The 19,127-nt window shown below is 42.2% G+C and overlaps 1 protein-coding gene across 2 annotated transcripts in view; it reads left to right on the top strand.

Moving 5' to 3' along the window:
* Positions 1–7,357: 7,357 nt before the first annotated feature.
* The window catches only part of HPCAL1 (hippocalcin like 1), a 48,702-nt gene continuing 36,932 nt past the window's right edge, over positions 7,358–19,127 (top strand). Inside the window, exon 1 of one of the 2 annotated variants that reach the window (XM_088536239.1) lies at positions 7,358–7,420. The gene's annotated coding sequence lies outside the window, so the exon portion shown is untranslated. The remainder of the gene's footprint in view (positions 7,421–19,127) is intronic. The other variant, XM_088536240.1, reaches the window with a different exon arrangement.

Genomic DNA, 19,127 nt, shown 5'->3' on the forward strand with positions numbered 1-19,127 from the left:
CTGCATCTACTTACCAAACCTTATTTTAGCAGATACCCCCCTTCCCATGACCTTCCTTATTCACGCCATTCTTCCCAAAGTTTTATCATATAACTTGAATGCAATGTTTAGTTTAGAGCATCCTGTGAAGCAGGGAAATGCAACTGAAAAGGGGAAGGGAGAGATAAACTTCCTGAGCAATGAATGCATAATGACACAGTTTCATTAATCGGATGGGGAAAAAAGTTTGCAGGAGGAAATAGACCAAATAACTGGCATGGCTCCATCCCCAACTGCCAGTTTGCATTTAATTGCAGGCTAATCAATTGTGTCCAAGTCTGATGAGGCAGTTTGCTGCACTTGTCAATTGCCTGTTTAAAACAAACAGACAAACAAACACACAAACCACCTTGCAATTCAGTAAGGGAAAAATGTTTAAGTGAAAATAATTCATCTTGTTCTGATACTTCAAATTAGATTTTAATAAAATGAAATCACAGTAGAATGCTGGAATTGCTGTGCCTTTCTGTCTGTCTTTGAACACAGGTTCTAGAGGAGTTTCGTGCAGTATATGATCTTCTATGGCTTGCATTTGGAGTTGTTATGTGGTAAAACCAAGTAAAATGAACTTGGCTTCTTATCTTACTGCTGGTACTGTCCTGCAGAAGGTCTCCTAGCCAAAGTTCGCTTAACGTAAATTTGAAAGGCCTCCTTATGCCACTGTGATTCCCTATTAGTTGTTTGTGGAACTCAAGCCTGGGATGTTTAATATGCCAAATAGTGGTGTTACGTGAGTCTAAGAATTGCAAATGTTGATTATTTGCTGTCTTGGGCAGAGGAGGTACCTGCAGGGCTTCCTTGCCGCTGTGTGCTGGGGTGTCACAGTGCAGCTATCCTCAGTGGCCAAACATTATCGACCAACTTGGGACAGAGCCCAGTAGTGGGAAGTGCTCCAGCCAGACACGTCATGTAACATGAAAACGCAGCTTTTGGTTGAAACAAGCAAAGCTCCTCTGAAGCCAGTGGAATCGCCTCTGTCTCCACCAAGATTAATCTATCTTGGTATCACCTGCGATGTATTTCATGATAGACCTTCTTGGCTTGCATTTTTTTTTCGTCTTTACACAAACATCTTTCTGTTTCTATTAGTTGCCCTGTTTTTCTGCTGGATCTGGCACAGATAATTGCTTGTGTTATGACAGCATCAGTCAGAGATAAGTTTCTCCTACAGCACACTTCAGGCCGCTCTTCAGTCGGTGGTTTAACTGCTGTGTTACAGCTGTGTTCAATAAAAATGCCTTCAGGGATGCTGAGAGTATGGGGGGTTTGGAGCTACAACTGCAGTTACTGTCTCTGGACCTAATCTTATACCAATTTAGGTCCAAGCTAAATTGTGTTTTCTAGACTGTAGAGAGAGCTTCAACATGCAGCAAAGATATAATGGACTGTGGCAGTGTTGCTTGGAGTATTTCTTTAAAATTTCACAATAAAAATGAAGAGGATAGACTTTAAGGATTTCTCTGACTATTGTGATCTGAGCTGTGAGATTTCAGAGCTAAAGAGTGATGTTTCTGCCTTGTGTAGGAGAGCAAATCTCGAATATAGTCCTCCTATCAGAGAAGCAACATGCAGACCAACCTTAGCCTCTACCCCCACTTTAAATGATGTACTGCTGCTCCCCGTGGTCTGCTCTGCGTCTGCTCTGCCTGAGAGGTGGACATGGGGCTTCCTTTGCCTGTGACACCTGTGATGCTGCAGCATGCCTCCTGTTGCAAAAAAACTGTTTTGGGAACATCTTTAAATGAACGGCAGAGGGGGAGAGCCTGAAGATGAAGAACTGGCAGGAGAAGGACAGTCTTCTGGAAGCACAGACTGCTTTAGGGCATCAAAGTAGCCTGGGAATCCAAGCCTGTTCAATCAGTAGGTGCAAGCGGTGCTCCAAATAGGCAAATATAGTCTCTGAGGAACGATTCGACTGCCTCCCCATCACTGGTACCTAATGTAACCAGTGTATTCATGTTGAGGTGCATCGCTGCTGTGGTCATAAGAAAATCATGTGGGCAGCTGGGAGCAGATACAGGGCCACAGAGCAGATAGATCTGTGGTTATCCTGCATCTCAGGGGGGCTGCATTCAATTTCCACCTTAACCATATGCTTCCTGCAGTATTCCTGGGGGAGTTGCAGGAGCTCTGTACATGAGTTTCCCACTGGAGCAGTTGGATTACAAGCCCATTCTGAGGGTGTTGCAAGGATGTTTCTTAGGTGAAATGGTAATAGGAAAGGGACTGTGCTATTACTAGCACTATCCAAAGCAGAGGAAGGAAGGACAGCAGTTCAGTCTGCAGCAAAAACCTCAGCAGTACCAGTCCTTCAGGGGACATACGACCTGAGGAATATCTACACTATAGACATCACAGGGTATTGCAGAGAATACTTGAATTAGCCTTTAAATTATTCAGTGTTGAAATCCTTACTTGTGGCACCTTGGAGCTCTATATGGGTGCAAAACCTTCCCAGGAACCAAAGTAAATTAGCTGAACTGTGGCAGTAGACAGCTAGCTTGGATCTCACTCAGCCACGTCAAACTGTGTAAATAAGCGATCCTGAGAATTTAGTTAGGCTGGAAATGAGCCTGGGTAATGAAAATCCTGTGATGGTGAGGCTGAACAGGCTGATGCCTCTTTTGTAGTTTGGGAGGCATTAAGGAAAATAAAGAAACCTGTCATAGGTTTGATTTTTTGAGCAACTGTAGGACTGGCATGTGAAGGAGAATATAGTCTTCTGGTTGCAAGGAGTAACATGAGTTTTTGTGCTGTGGTTTGAGTTACCTGGCCAGGGTGAACCACTCAGACCTGCTGGGGTCTCTAATCACTATCTTTCAAACATACTGAAAACATTTTCAAACATTTTGAAAGCTCAGGTGCAGAGAGGGAGGTGTGAGGAGAAGGTGCCCAAGGGAGAAGGAAGGGGTGGGTGGGGGACGCTCTTGAATAGTCCAACACCTGGCATGTCTTCTGGCAGGGGCTCACGTGCAGTCTTGGTGCATCACAAGCACCTGCAGCAGAGTGAGAGTCAAAGGTGGAGTGTGGTGGCAATGAGCCTATAGCTTTAGGTGAGTAGAGGAAGTCACTAGCAAGTAGTGGTTGCACAGTTTCCTGGCTGACTTTGAATACTGCTAGCCACATGTAAAGGGGACTGCAGAATATTTAGTCCGACAAATCCTCACCAGTTTGCACTTCAAAAAAAAAAGAGCTTTTTAAAGAACAGCAAGTTCGAGTTGCAAAAGAAATTGTAAATGAGGGAGCTTTCACTAATTGAGACCATAGATTTCATATAATGCTGGAGGTCATCTCTGTGCAAGGAGAAAGGTTGCTGCTGCCCACACTGCTCACAGGCAAGACACAGGGTTCACAAAGGTAGCAGCGTTAATAGCAGTATCGATTTGTCTTAATGCAGTTATGAAAGCTGAACTTTGGAGGTGTGGGAGGGCCTTATCGGCAGTCAGCACTGAGATTGATTAAGTGTAAGCTGAAGGAAAACAAATGGAGGCTAGAACAAGACAGTGTGAATTAGTGGCTATTAAGAGAAAAAAAAAGTGTCTACAACACTTTGGGCTTTTCCATGAAGTAGAAAGAGGTCTACTTAATATCTGTGGCACAAAGCAAAGGAAAAGGGTTAAAATCAACATTGGAGAGCAAAACAAAACCAAAAGGTGCCTCCAACACCTTGGTGCAAGCTAAGGTGGGTCCAAGCTTACTGCAGACAACTGCATGGCTATGAACCCCAGAAGTTTGTGGGTGAGGTGGGTATCATCTGTGATCATCGTGCAGCGGTTTTGCACCTCCAAATTGCCTAAACAATGGTGTGAAGTGAGAACCTGTGTTTGCAGGTAGCAAATGTATAATTGTTATTGGGCAATTGCCTGTGCCACGGGAGACAGCTATTGTGCGTGTGCTGTGGGCACAGGCTGCACTGTGGGCCTGGAATGAAGGCAGATGCTCCTCACTGAATTGAATTGCCTGGAGAGGAGGCAAATGGCTCCGAGTATGACTTAGAGGCCTGTTTGGTCAAAAAAAAAAAAAAAAATCAGTTATGCCTGGAAAAGAAATTGGTGTGATTTGGGGCTGATAGTTGTCAATTGACCGTGTAGGAGGGAGCAGGAATGGTTACAAGCATTTGTCCCTTTGGTTCCTCTGGTCTGTCCAAGAAGCTCCTTTGGCCAGGATGAGCTTTGCAAGCCATTTTTGGATTGGTCTCGTCAAGCTTTTTGCTGACAGCCCAGAAAATAGTAGGCCAATGTACACACCTCTTCCTGCCCAGCTTCCAAAAGTTACCGACATACCTTCCTTTAATTCTGCCTTGTAATTGAATTTCTGCCATAAGTTGCTTCTGCTAATTCAATTATACCTTACTTTTAATTGACAGTGGATTTAAGTTCTTCATGCTCTGTTAGCAGAGAGATTAACTTCTGCGGTCCAGTCACCCTCTCCTCTGTAGGACTGGAGCAAAGGTTTTGTATGATTATAAGAATTTAAATTTGAGTTTTTGGAACTCCCAAATTTAGTCAAGGCTTGGGGAAATGGCATTTAGTTTTTAAATAGTGGCCGAATAATCTTGATGGGCTGTACTGTAAAGCTTGTGCCTTCTTTGTGTGTGTCCAGTTCAACCTCTTCTCTGCACCCTCAACATGCAGGAGGAATCAGAATCGCTTCTGGGTTGTTTCCTATTCAGCCATTGACTCGACTCAGCTCTTGCCGAGCCATCATTCGAGATGGATGACATTGGGTTGGAAACTTTGACAGATTAGCATTCTATTCCTTGTAAAATGAAGATAGCAGGTTTTCTTCCTTAAAAAAAAAATAGAATTGTTCGTTTAAATGTTTGCATTGCTGCCAGTTTGTGACTTCTGTGAATGCCTGTGCAGTGAGAGTAATAGGGGATTTCATGAAGTCTCACCTTTCCTTCCTGTGCGTGGAAGACGTGCTGAAGGGGAAAGACATCAGGATAAAATAGGAAAAAAACAATTTAGGGAGCACTCACTTAAATCAGCTCCCTTCTCTGGGCCATAAAGAGCTGTTTGAACTTACCCCACAGCTTTTGGGAGGGTGGGCACTGCAGGACTAGGTCCTTAGTAAAAGCTGGTGGCCTAGGACTGCGTGTGGGCACCTCTGGGCAGGTGAAGGGTGCACAGTGGTCCCACTTCAGACCTCACTAGTGCAATACTCCCCTCTTTTGTCTCCTCTGTGTTATTTATGCAAGGAGCATAGTGAGCAAGGAGCTTAACTTCGGATATTTTATTTTCTTCTTGGTGATTACATTTGAAAACCAGTGGAGAATTTGTAAGCGATAATATAGTACTGATTTGTTATTTTTTTCCCTCCAAGGGGAGGAGGTGGAATTGTAGTATAGTTGGTCTGACTTTTTCTTTTTCTTTTTTTTTTCCACAGTATTTTCCTGAAAACTAATAAATTATTTTCCTTGTTTGGGTATTAATAAGTTACAGTCAGGATGGATTAGTCTGGAACAAATCATAGCAAATTTACTAATTTCCTTCAATGTCAGGATAACTGATCCTGTGGATAGCCAAAGAGCAGATGATATGATATATTCCAGTCCTAGGCTTTTAGCACAGTTCTGATATTCTCAAAGGGAAGCTAGAGAAATGAAATCTCAATGAAACCCCAGTGCTATGCATGGTGCAGTATAGTTTTGTTAATCATACTCCAGGATTGGTTCTAGTAAGTGATCAAACTCAAAACAGGTTTTCAGTGGGATTTGCAGAAAAGGACCTCATGGCTTGGGTTTGTTATTTTATTTTCTGTATTGTAATTCATGCTTTTATTAAAAGAGGTGTTCACACTCAATGGGTGGCACCAAATTAGTGTACTTTATAAGCACTTGGAAGGAGGGTTTAGCATCTTAAATAACTTCTGGCAAACAGGAAAATGAACTTGGAGGCCCAAGCAGTTAAACCTGCAGGTGCTAATGATATGTTAGTGTAATTCCTATTGGGTGAGTTGGCTGTATAAACTAGTTAGGGAGTAGATCCACTGAAAAACATGCCTTGGGGTTGTGGTGGATCACACATGGCTTAGTATCTTCCTGCCCTGAAAACAAGCTGAATTTTGACTTAACGTGGCTCACGCTAGCTCTCTTTGTGCTGTGGCATTGCAAGGCTTTTGCTGGAGTATCGAATCCGTCTTGGGACATTGCATGTGAAGGAAGATGGAGAAAATCCTAGATGATTGAAGCAATCTAGAAGAGGGATCTAGAGGAAGTTCCTGCTTGTTGAGGATGGTTAACCATTGAGGAGATTGCTGGGGCACTTTGGTGGTGTCTAGTGTCCATGTGGTTGAGGCCTTATGTGGGACAGACCAAATGGTTCCCATGTCCAGGGCAGCATCCTGTGGTGGACTATAGGCACTTGTGAGTTGGGTCACAGGCCCACTGGGGTTTTGCTTGTAGAAGTTGTGGAGTTCCTGGATCAGACAGAGTTGTCAGAAGGGATTTGCATGAAGCTCATTCACAGGCAATGGGATGGGCAGGACTGATGTCCCCAGCCTTCTGTATCTGTGATGTTCTACAAAGGCTGGAGAAATTACATATAGATCTGTCTTCTGTGGGGCCCTGTGGGCATCAGGAACAGGAGCAAGTCATTTGTTTTCGATTTTCTAATCCATAGACTCTCAGAGATTATGAATTTCAGGAGCAGGTGAACTGCTTGTAGTGCTTTTGTCTCTGATTCTGTAAGTGTTGATGAACCGTCAGGATTTGTAGCTGGCAGATGCCAAAGAGACGCAAATTATTACACTCTGCTTATTGAAGAATACTACTCAATCTGAAAGAAAAGTGATATCTATCCTTTCAGAAGAGGGTTTAATGGCTCCTGCAATCTTCAAATTGGTTTCCTCCTATTTCAATTCCTTTCTTTTATCCTGTTTTTTGATCTTGACATATTAATAACTTGAAATATGAGCCAAGCAAACCTCTCCACTGTGGCATTCTGATGTAATCTGAAGTTGCTTCTTGCCTATTTTTTTGAAAGATGAGTTTCAAAGGAAGTTGTTAAGCAGGAAGAATTGTTTGGGTAATTTTTTTTTGAATGCCATAAGAATTTGCCATCCAACCTCGAGCAATCTGTGCATTTTTCAACATGTTAGTGGTTTTCTATTTCAGGCTAAAGAATAACAAGCAAAAATAGGCAACCAAGTTGCAGTTGCTGCTAAGTTTAGAGTAAAAACCAGATCCAGAGTTTTTGCATGTTGATACAAATTCTAATTTATTTTCCAAATGGGAAAATTGGTTTTGTAGAGGGGAGGCTGAGTAGTGGGATGGTTGTCACTTCAAAGAAAACTGTACTGTAAAGCATGTTTGTTTTGTGTTTTCTCTTTAGGTAATTGAGTCCTGTGGACTTTCTCTGAAGAGGTTCCAAGATAGGTGGTGAGTACTTTCCAAATCATATTCCATTCATGGTGCTCTTTAAATTAGTATAATAGAAAATATAAATGTCAACATTTATTTTGCAGCTGGTGCAGAAGTTCACCATTTGCTGAGCTTATGGTACATTTTAATTTTAGAGCTAGCTACATCTCTGAGTAGGGGTTTGGCACCAAAATGTAAGGTTTTACTTTTGAATCAGAATTAAGTTCCTGAGACTGGATTAGTTAAATAAAAATTACATAAATATTTTTAAACATTTCACTTCAGTAGGGAAAATCAGACTGTATTTTGTACTAGAAGCCTACACTGTCCAGTGGCGCAAAGCTTTTTTCCATTTCAGACAGCACTCTTCTATGGAAAAACCTGACCTTCTCTTTTAATCTAATGGAATGGAACTTCTAGAGGTTTAAATAACCTAGATAACTCCCTCTAATCTGATGTGCGTGGCTAATTTGTCTGCTGCCTATACCGCAAACTTTCATTTATTTCATTTGTATGTGCTTTACTGGTTTCTTACTTGTAAGTAGACTAAATGTTGAAGCAGTGAAGAGTTGCAGAAAAATAAGATTCATACAGAAATGCTAGTGTTATTGCATTATAGCCAGAAACTTACCTCTTGAACTGATGTAAATCAGTCTAGTTTCTCTTCCTCTGATGGAGTTGCTGTCTTCCAGGGTGCATGAACTAAGAATCTGCTCTGTGGTACCTTTTGTGGTTTGTTTGTGCCGTTTCTAGATAAATATGTACTCCGTTTCCTCATTCTAGATTTTTTCCAATGAGATTAACAAAATTATATCATTACACATTAATTGTTCAGGAAGTTTATTCTTTAGTTGCATTTCCCTAGTGCGTAGGATACAAGCTATTAGAGCTCTTGTGTGTTCAGACTGACTAATGAACTACAGTTGAATGACCAAAGCCTTTAATGGACTTTTCCATCTTCAAATAATGTATTTTCCATAGATAAAGTGCCTTTTGATTCTAGGTTAATGCAAAATATCCATACAGTGCACTAAAATGTAACCACGTTCACTTCCTTCTTGGCACAGAGAAGTTTGAGGGGATGGCATCTGGTACTCTGCTTGTGTCAACTTAAAGTACGGGTTCATCTTGGACAATGAAAGGTTTCTCTTATTTAATACCTCTTAAAAGTATTTGTTGTCAATTGCATTTTTCCATCCATAAAATTTCCTTACCTTTTGCGCTGCTAGTTGCAGTAGATGTAGGCAGATGGTCCTTCAGATTGAGGACTGAATTCATAAAATGTGCATCTCACAGGGCCAAGTTACGAATCCCTCGTTCCTTTTGCAGCTGTTCCTGTGAGTAAGAGCTTATGAACCTCTCCTCTTCCCCCACCCGTACAGATACCATGAATCTTTGTAATAAACCTGAACGCTATTTGTGCTGATAATTGCTGTACCAGGGCTTGAATCATCAGTTGATCTTTTTGAGATGTTAAAAGATGAATCGAACTCTCTTCCTCAGGGCAGAGTGGAGTATAGGATTGGTGACTGTAATGTTGTATGTTTAAAGGCCAGGCAATTTAAAACTGTCAGTTTAAATTGTATGCACAGTCAGATTTTCTTATTGTTTCAGATAGCATCTGAATAGGCTATAAGTGGAGAACCTGTTAATACCCCAAAATTTATGCACTTGCTATAGTTACAGGGTTGGTTTTGGTTTTGTTTTCTCTTGCATAGTGCCATCAGGTGGCATTTGCAAAACGACAGAAGTCTTGAGGTCTTTCAGCAGGACTTGGGCTCCTGAGGTACTTTTACAAACAGGATTTAGAGGTGTTTGTGCATCATGTTTTTGCTACTTTGATGTTCCCTATTTCTCCTTGTCTTTCAAATACAGATGGCTTATTCCAATTTGAGAATTTAAATGGTCCCTATTAGTATCAAGGTCTATGTCTAATGCATACGGTTTGCATAGAGAGGCTTATGGTGGTCTTGCTGTGCCCGTTCCTGCTTGGCATATTGTAAAAGAGAGACCTGAAAGCAGACCAGCTTGTCTGAGCATTTATCAAAATGCAGTGTGTGGCTGATGGCACACAGGCTAGCTTCAGAACAAAGCACGGCATCAGAAAAAATGTGGTAGCTCTTGAAAGTATGTTGAATCTTACCCAAATTGAGCATGGAAGGAATTGATGGTGCCTGACAGCAGCAGCGCGGCTCCCCGCACGCACTGGTGTGCTTTATCAAGCCTGAAGTGCATCATCGTGTTCAGCTGCAGGCTCAAATGGGAAAGCCAGCGGTCCCTGCCCGGGGACTGTGGGAACACACATTAAGGGCATTTCTAGTGGGCTGCCACAGGCTCTGACTGAGCAAACAGCTTAGCTATAGTTCTGCCTACAAGCAGGGAAATCGCTCTGGCACAGGCATGCTTGTCACTCCACTGGCAGTACGGGCTGAAGGACCAGGCACCAACCACGTGTTTGCTCTGGGAACAGGAGATCCAAACCAGCATCAGTGTTGGGATCTCCTGTTCCTCATCCCTGTACTCTTTCCGCTGCCTCGAGTGCAGCTCAACTGTACTGTTGGGCTTGGGAGTTCTTGTTCAGCTCTGGAACACTGAAGAAAGTGGCTTTGGAGGAGGTTTCCACAAGGTGCACGTGGGGATAAGTATATGGGGAGGTGGCTGTATAGCATAGCTGAGAGTGAGCAGGTTGGCACCCTAAGACTGAAAGACTTGTCCTATCAAACTTAATCCGACAGACATTTTTTTCTAGACTGAAAACTGAGCTGAAACTTGTTCAACCTTTATTTTTAAGCTGTAAGGAGGCAGCCATATGAAGTACTGGAGGGTTGGGGCTATTTTTTAATAACTCGTAAAGATGCCTCAGTGCTACCTGTGCCTTGTAACAGAAACTAGAAAATACTGTTGTACTTGGTGCTTGGAGGCTTTTGGAAACACTCGTGCGCGGGCGGTGCTGTCGTGAGCTGTGTTGGTACCTCCTTGCGCTGTCGCTGCGGCCGGCGGCACGTCTCGCCTTGCCGCATCCCTGCCAGCTTCCTCGTATAACAAAGAAATTATGGTCTGTTTATTATATCTGAGACCACATATCGCTAATCAAAGCTTACCTTTTATCTTCTTTTCCTATACCCAGCTTTGCCAATTTATATTTGACTCATTCTTTTGTTCTTAATTACTGTTAGAAATAGGTTTCTACTAGGATTTTCACTGTCAAAGGCTTTTTGTGCTGCATCGTTGATTTATTTGCTGCATATCCTCTCTGCTCATTCAGGGATTTTTAGGAAAAAGCCAAATGGGTGTGTGCACTGCCATTCATCTGCTTTTGTTTTCATGAATGACTCCTCTGCCTGGATGCACACAGGCATTGGGAGTGCCAGATCTGCAAGGGCTTCTAAAATTTCAGGGTCTTTACAGCCAGTACTTCAGCTTATTTGGAAAAATTTAAACGTAGTCTTGCTCTCAGAAATACCAGTTATTAGCCAGGGTTACCGAAGTGGAGGATAGTGGACACCAGGGTTTGGCTTATTCTATAACACGGTGTTGTTTTTCCTTTTGTGTTCTACACCTCCTGCAAACACCACGTGGTTCCTGCATCTTGTGTAAACGTTGTTATACAGCATAAAAAACAAGTGCAAGCTAGTGCAAGTATCTCATGTTGATTCACTGCTATACAAATGTTCATCCTTTAATAGTGTGGGATTACAAAGCATTATCATCCTCAGATTGACTCAGGTAGTGCTATTTTTATTTAATCTGTATTAAGGTATCATTGCGAATCTTTGGTCTTGCAGCATGGGGGTAATACGATTTACTATTTTTATAAAAAAATCAACATGGCTGTACAAATCCCATCCATACCAAGAGCTGCAAAGATTAGTTGTGAGCTCCATGCTTCTTTTCTTTTAATTTCTGATTTTAATAATCACCTCGGTGATACTGGCCAGGCTTGGAATAAAATACAAATGTGCTTTGCTTTACAGCCAGGAGCTTGGGAAATGCTTTGGGTTAAGTTTTTCCCTGGCCCTGCTCCTCTTGGTGAGAAACACCAGGATTTTTCAAGGATTTGCTCCTCTCCTGTTGCTCCCCCTACAACATCCCGTGGCCCTGGTAAATCAGGTGTGTGCCGCGGTGCTGAGGTCAGACTGAGAAGCTACCTGAGACCGCGCGTTGGTGCCGGCGAGTGGCACCGCGGTGGGTGAGGCTGCAGGACACCCCGCACATCGCGCTCAAAAGGTGGGGAGCGACGCCTTTTCGGATGGCAGGAAAAGGCAATGCTTTTGCTATAAGGAGAAGGCAGCATATCTGACAGGATTTTCCTGAAATGGGGCTGTACTTCCATGTTGAAGTGGATTAAAATTAGTCTGCTTTGCCAAGAGTCTCGGAGCTTGGAGAAGCCGTGAGAAGTCACCACTGAAAGTCAAGCTGCTTGTGCTGTAGCACCTAAAGCTGCCGTGCTCCTGAATGGGGCCGTCTCAAGTCTGGTCCACCCATTGTGAGAATAAACACACACATATGGGACCTCAGCCCATAAAAAAATCAAAATTAGCAATTCCAGTTCCTTCCACCCTCCATTTAATAATGAACTTTACAGCTTTCTCTGTATTACCAGGTATACGGAAGTGTCTGTATTTTCATTTACTTCTTGCAGTGTGCAAGAAGAAAAGAAAAAAAAAATTAACTCCAGGGTCTGTGGGACTCCAAAGATAAGCGTGGGCCATGCGGCATTTCCATATGCAGTGGGTTTAGTAGTAGCAACTTGTGAAGGTGCTATAGGGTTCCCAGTAGAGCTCTGAATCTGGCTTTTTAATAAAGCCTTTTGGTCTTGTTCCCTGCTAACCATAACTTTTTGAAATAGATGCAGAAATCATTTGATAAAATCTGGTCTACATTAGGTGATTTGAAATAGGTGAGCATAAATTGTCAACTTTGCTGTAATAAAACCCATGAATGATTTTGACCTGGCATGCGTTCTGGCTTTCAGAAGTGCCAGGCAAGGAAAAATAAGTCCCCCAGTAATAAACATTAATTGAAAGCCTTTTTGAAGGAAAGGATTAAAAAAAAAAAAAAGCGATATTTTGAGGTTTTAATCTAATGCCTTTGCGTCCTCACAAACAACAAAACCCCCTTCATTGCACTCCCTTTTTTATACTTGAGTTTAATGTGTTTTTTAACTGCTTTTAAGTGTTTCAATAGCAAAGCTGCCTGGGAAAAGACCTAGAGGTCTCGGTGTTTTGTTGCTGCCTCCTCGCTGCATTCCTGCTCCATCCCCGGGCTTGGGCTCACTTGCCTTGTAACCAGTTTGCTTTGGATTTGGCTTATTTTTGGAACACTAGGTGTCTCGTCTGCATTTGCAGTTGGATCCACACATCTCCCTTCTCCTGCAGGAGGTTCTGGTGAAATCCACGTTGTTGTTCCTCAGGCACAATTTGGTTATGCTCACACAGGCTCATTTCTCTGCATGAGAAAACGCGGTGTGTGGGTTAAGCTGAGCAGCTTTGTTTCCTTACCCCTAGGCATTTGGGATTTAAAAATACTGTCAATGGGTTACCAAGAAATCTTGTTTCTCAGCAGTCAAAGCCCTAACATACTTTAGAAAGTTTTCCTGGCTGTAACTGCCTCATTTGAGGGATTTTGGCTTTGCCTTTTTCCAAGTTAGCTGTCGGCGCTGATACAATTCCCACTGCGGATGTGGCTGCACCAGTGAGTCAATACCTTAGGCTTGCTGCGTTTCTGGAAACCACTCTAGATTGACGGGAAGAACAAATGGTGTTGTCTCTTCTGGATTTTGTTGTTGTCAAGGGTGAAATATTAGGATTAGAGAGCTGGAAGAGAACTAAAATGTAGTTCCTACACAGATCTGTGTTTTGGCTTCGTTACTAAAGACGTGGGAGACGTTTTCATTTCTAGATGCTTACTGGGTGACTGTCTTACACCCGGAAGCCGAGAATCAATTGCCTTTATCCTGATTTCCCAAGCAAATGGAGCATGTCACAAAATGCACTTGAATCTGAGGTGGATTAAAATGTGGAATTTTCATTTCATGAGAAGATTTGAGATTGATCTTTATCTAATTGGGGGGAACAAAATAACTTGATATTTTGTTCAATGGGATATCAGAAAAAAACATTTAGAAAAATGAGGATTTTTATAATGGGGGGCTGGCCATCGACAGATTACTTCATTACATGTTAGTATTAAGGAGTGTGTGTCATGTTTCTTTCTTTTCTTTTTTGTTATGTACCATTACTACCTACAGGTCAGAAAGATTGAATTATTGTGTTTTAATTATCTACACTGGAATCATTACGCTAATTTGTTTTTAAGTCTTTTTCTGGGACAAAAAAATATTTTCTCCAATTTATAATGAAATATTCTAATTCAAATTCATAATGAAATATTCTAACTCAGCAACAAGCAGTGCCATTAATATGTTTATATAAAGAGAGTGAAAATGTGGAACTTCAGGATTTGAAATCTTGAACAGATTAGTTTCAGGAGATCCTGTGATTGCCTTCATTGAGGCTTGCATATGTTTTTTAAATATATTGAGTTTGAGGAAAATATGTTCTTTTTTTCATTAGTTTTTCTTGGATTTTGGTCTGGGATTTTGTTTGTTTGTTTGTTTTTGACCAAATATATTTCAGAAGCTCTGCTCCTTGCTGAAATTCTTAGGTAACAGGATTGAATTTTCCCTCCTCACCACTATATTTTGAAGAAAATTTACCTACAAAATGGTACCTGAATTGAGGACTGAGAGATGATGGAAAATACAGAAGATGCCTCAAAATGGGTAGTTACCAAATGTTAAATTTTGTCAGGTACCTGAGAAATTTCTTCAGATTGCCCCTCTTGCATCAGGGTGCTTTCAAAGACCGTTATGTTTGATCTCTAAGGAGAAGAATTTTCTAAGCTGCCGGGTTCTTCTGTTATTTCTGTGTGACCCTCAGTTGGTGGCCACGGTGGCTCTTCCCGGGATTCACCTACGAAGGATCCATCCCTCTGCGCCGCGGTGGGATCCAGGCTTTGTTTTGCATATGCACAAGTCAAAACCTGCCAGAAGGAGTTTAACAACAGAAATGCTAACCCACCCTTGAGTACAGTGATGCAACTGGATGCTTCCATAAATCTAAGTGTTAGGGATGACAGTTATGATGCATGGCACTGGGAGAATGTGAAACTGCAGTCATTAAACAAAAATGGGCTTTAAAACTAATGGCAGCTGCCTAGACAGTTTTGCAGTGCAACAGTTTGCCCTTAGGCTACAATTCTTCAAATTATACAGGTTGTATTGACTTTAAAAATGGAAATATTTTGTTTTGGTGCTGTAGCCATGCCCCTATTTTCATTCCAAAGGTCAGGATACTACACTTTTGCTGGGTTTTAAGTTGGAGGTGTTGGAAAATGGTGGATGACAACATTTCTAGATAATTTCTTTATCATAATTCCCCTGAAACACGCCACCTGCAATACCAAGTATTGACCTGTTGTTCCTAAATAGGTTTTCAAGCCAGTGTGGGTGCACTTTTCTCTATCCAAGCTTGGATGTGCTTAAACCATTAGGGAGTTGTGTGCAATGTCTCTGTTATGCAGAACTGTGTCCAAACACCTCCATCAAAATCTCTTGGATGTTCCAACTCCTGCTGTTTTAAATGATACACAGTAAAACAGTGTGTTGCCTTGTCTCCTTTGAAGCCATCATTCACAACCTAAAACAGGAGGTGTTGACGAGGAATGAGCTGCATCCTCCTTAGTGCCAGAGAGACCCTGGTGGACATGGGCTACCTGTGCTCTGAAGTGCCTTGCCCAGCCCCTTGAAGAGGCATTTCAGGACAATTTGCAGGTTGCAGAAGGCTGCTCATTTGCACACCCCTTCATCAGCTTGCCCACTTTCACATCTTGTACAAACTTGTTCTTTTTCCTTGTCCAGGCTTGGGATTGTCTTGAAAATAGTGTTTTGCCTCCATCTCTCCACCTCTCCTTCTGTCCCTCACTGCTTAACCTTATCAGAACACGTCATCCTTTTATTTTCTCCCTTTTATTGCAAGGTACAAAGGAGAGGAGAGAATAACCCCGAGTGTGAAAGGATGCTGAACAGAAGAAATCATTTTCTTTTTTCGTGAACTTGAGTTAAATTTGTCATGATAGTAACTCTGTATCATTAGGTGTTTTGGTGGTCCTGCCATTATAATGGCTCTGCTGGGATTCCTGGCATACGCAAAACAGGATGAGCACGTGGTCTGTTCCCATAGGGAAGCAGCTGGAGCGCTGGAATGGTATCTGATGCCTTCTAGCCCCCAGGATATCGTCCATCAAAAGAAGACACAGAGCACTTCAGTGGAAATTGCCTTTGAGTTGGCCAAGTGAAGGCCTCCCAGATATGGCAGATGTATCCTGTGCAGCCTGTCTTTGGGATGTTGCTTAAGGAGAGAGGGGAAAACAGAAACAAAACCAAACAAACAAAGCCTGCTTGTCTCTGCTGGATGCCTAAAGCTCAGGACAGGTCCTGCTGCCTTCAATACTTTTTGCATGACACTGTCTGGGAACGGGCAGGAGGTCTCCCATAGACTTCCTGAAGTGAACTATGATTTTCTTGTGGTATCACTGTAGGTGTAATTTATGATGCCTTCATGTCTAGATATGCTCAACTGAGATTGGACTTTGTTATTCTGGAAAGTGGAAGTGGAGATAACAAGAGTTTACCATGGAAATAATAATGTCAGATGGTATGAAGAAGAAAGTAATGAAACCTTTAACAGCGGGGAAACTACTGTCTTAATTCAGCCTTGGTCTTCTCTAAGCCTAGGTTTATAGCCTCCTCACCTTGGTCTGGCTTGCTGAATAATTTCAGTTTGACTTTAAACAGATAATTGCATTGAAGTGTAGGCGAATTCCATTACCGCCAGTTTTGGAGCCCTCCGTGTCATGAAATGAAAGTTCTAAGTTGACTGTTGTAATGCCCTCTAGTTTTTGACAGAATCCTTCAAAGCTGGAAAGGATAAAGAAAACTGGAAAAAAAGAGTTGGAAAAGTTAGAAAGGATAGGTAGCAAGCACACTGGGGACTTTCTATGAGATCTGGGGCATTGAATTCAGGTTTCACAATCTGACGAGTTGTTGTCTTTAATTTCATATGAAATCGTAGCTCTGTGCAGGTTTTGGCCCTCTTGTGTGACCTGGATAATGTATGATTAGCTCCATCACTTTGGGATTGTCCTCTGCTTCCTTCGTCTATCACAACCAAAAATGGCTTTCCTGTTTTCTGTGGAAGAAGAGCTGTCTAACTACAGCGGTTTACACAGTATTTTCTCATTCCTGGGGAGTACATTTGAGTCTGGAGAGGAAATGCAAGACGAGAGGTTGGGTTAAATATAACATGAACATTTGAACAGATGGCTGACCTTTGTAGCACCAAGAACCATTTCATTTTAGAAATTTCCAGGCGTGTTTAAGTTTGTCATGTTCTCTACAACCATTCTGAGTGCAGACACACAATACGATTTATCAGCTTACCACAAGGCTTTGTTAGTTGATTTCCCTGCTCTTTGAATTGCTGAGCTTTAGGTGGAAAATGCAAAATGGAGAAAACAAACAAACAAACAAACCCCACTACATGTTCATGCGGTAGGAACTCCATTTTTGTAAACTGTCTTAAAACACTTGGAAGCTGAGGGAACAGGTTGAGGGTTGCTCCCAGCTGTGCTGGAAGGAGGCTGGTCTTGCAGAAAGCAGGGTCGCTTCTGCTTTTTCAGAAGATCCTGTTCCTCGGTTTCTTTTGATCCCGAGAGAGCTCAGCCATAGCTGAGGGATAAGATAAGGGATAGGGAAGAGTTAACTGTGTACAGAGAGGAGACAGATGATCATCTTGCCCCAAATCACTTAACCGTCTTAAGGGTCTACCCTTGTCTGCCTGAATGAGCCAACTAATCTTCAAGGGAGCTGCACAAGTGTGTTCTGAGCCCTGTGTGGTATGAAGGGAGAGCTGACACAAAACACTCACATCCCCCTAGTCCACCTTTCTCCAAAAAGCTATATACTGCGTGTGCCTGATTAATGGTAAAGGAAAATTACTTTTTGGAGCAAATCATTTCAAGCTGTGGCAGATTCTCCGTCATCTGGAGGCTTTTAAATAAAGGTTACATGTCTCTTAAAAATATATGTAGTAGGCCAAACAGGACTACTGGTGGAGATACTCTTGTAGAAACTCTTTGAGTTGTGAGGCATTGGACTAGGCTGCTTATTCTCAAATTAACTTTTTCTGTGTCTGTATGTGAGATCACAACCAGTTCCCAGGGTTGCACTTAATGCCAGCTGGATGGTGACTTGGAAGAGCGGGTTTCTGCGTGGTGACCTCATGCGACGTCCTCGGTGCCATCCGAGAGAACCGCTAGGAGGAATGATTTTGGGAGCTGGTGGCATCTGCCAGGAGGGGGGATGTTCATGAAATGCTTCAAAATTGCCTGCACAAGGTGCAGCCCACACTAGTCAGTCAAAAAGGGAATGAAAGGGAAAAATGAGCCTCCATGCAGCACTATTTGTTGGTGGTATCCCAGATCGTGGCTACCATTGGCTTGTGTTGCTGCTGTCTGCAGCCCTGCGGGCTGTGCGGTTGCTGGCTCCGAGTCAGCGAAGAGGCTTCTGTCGGAGCCTCTCCGAGACAGGCCATCCGCGAGAGCTTTTTCCTTGTTCATCTTCTGTAAATAACAACTTGACACTGTGAGAATGTCTGTTCTTTTCTATTGCTTCCCTGCGCCAAACTTGCCATTTTCTGACAAACTGTTTTAGAAAGATATATTTGGCAAGTAGTTGTTTACTTCATTCTTCCCTTATCACTGTTACTTGTCCACGAAATGCAAATCTGTTTGCATGCAAGTTTAGTTGTAGCACAGACCACAGAATTCCTTAAATCATACTTGCTTTCTACTGTTTTTTTAGCTCCTTTTTTCCCCATAATGGAGGAACTGCAAATGCTTCATATCTGAAGAAAGCAACTCCAGTAGGTAAAAAGCCAGCAGCTCTCAGCAGCTGGAACAGCTGCACGGTCAAGCTTCCCTGTTTATCCCAGGAGTTTGAGCTTTCCACACTCTTAGCATTACCTAGCTATAACAAAGAGAGTAGAACGGGGATTAGATTTGCAGGGTAAGTTTATCATATCTGCAGAAATACTAAGGAGCAGTGACCCACGTTGGATCCCTGGCACAGATGCTGAGCCAACGAGAGAAACTTCTTTGTAATTACTTTTGACAAGATTTGTTTACCAAGAGCACTTGGTAGACTTAGCTTTTTTGGAAGAAAAGTGATTTCCTTAGGCTAGTTTTGCTAGGGTGACTTCTCTGAAGCAAATTTACCTCTGTGGTGCCATATGATTTGTTTTGTTTTATGCTCTTGGCAGAATGTTTCTTTTCCATAGTAAATTAAATACTCCTTCATAACGGAGCTCTGTGCAGAGTTGTTCTGCTCATCCTTCTCAAACCATGGGGGAATAAGGAAGAGTCCTTAAGGACATGGATTGCTACAGGGTTTCTTTTAAACTGATAAATTTAAGACTGCCCTTGCTGAAGTGAACATTGGCAAAGCTAGCCTGCTCTGCACATATTTACTGCGATATGAAATAACACCAGCTACCATAGCCTAATAATGGATTTTTATGGGGGAATGAGGAGCATTGGGACTGTAGATATAAAAGGAAATGTAATTATAAAAGAAAAAGAACAAACAGTTGTTTATAATCTATAA

The sequence above is a fragment of the Tinamus guttatus genome, unplaced genomic scaffold (genome assembly GCF_059628265.1).
Source record: "Tinamus guttatus ecotype Peru unplaced genomic scaffold, ASM5962826v1 Tinamus_guttatus_pri_ptg000653l, whole genome shotgun sequence".
In the NCBI taxonomy this organism is placed as follows: Eukaryota; Metazoa; Chordata; class Aves; order Tinamiformes; family Tinamidae; genus Tinamus; species Tinamus guttatus.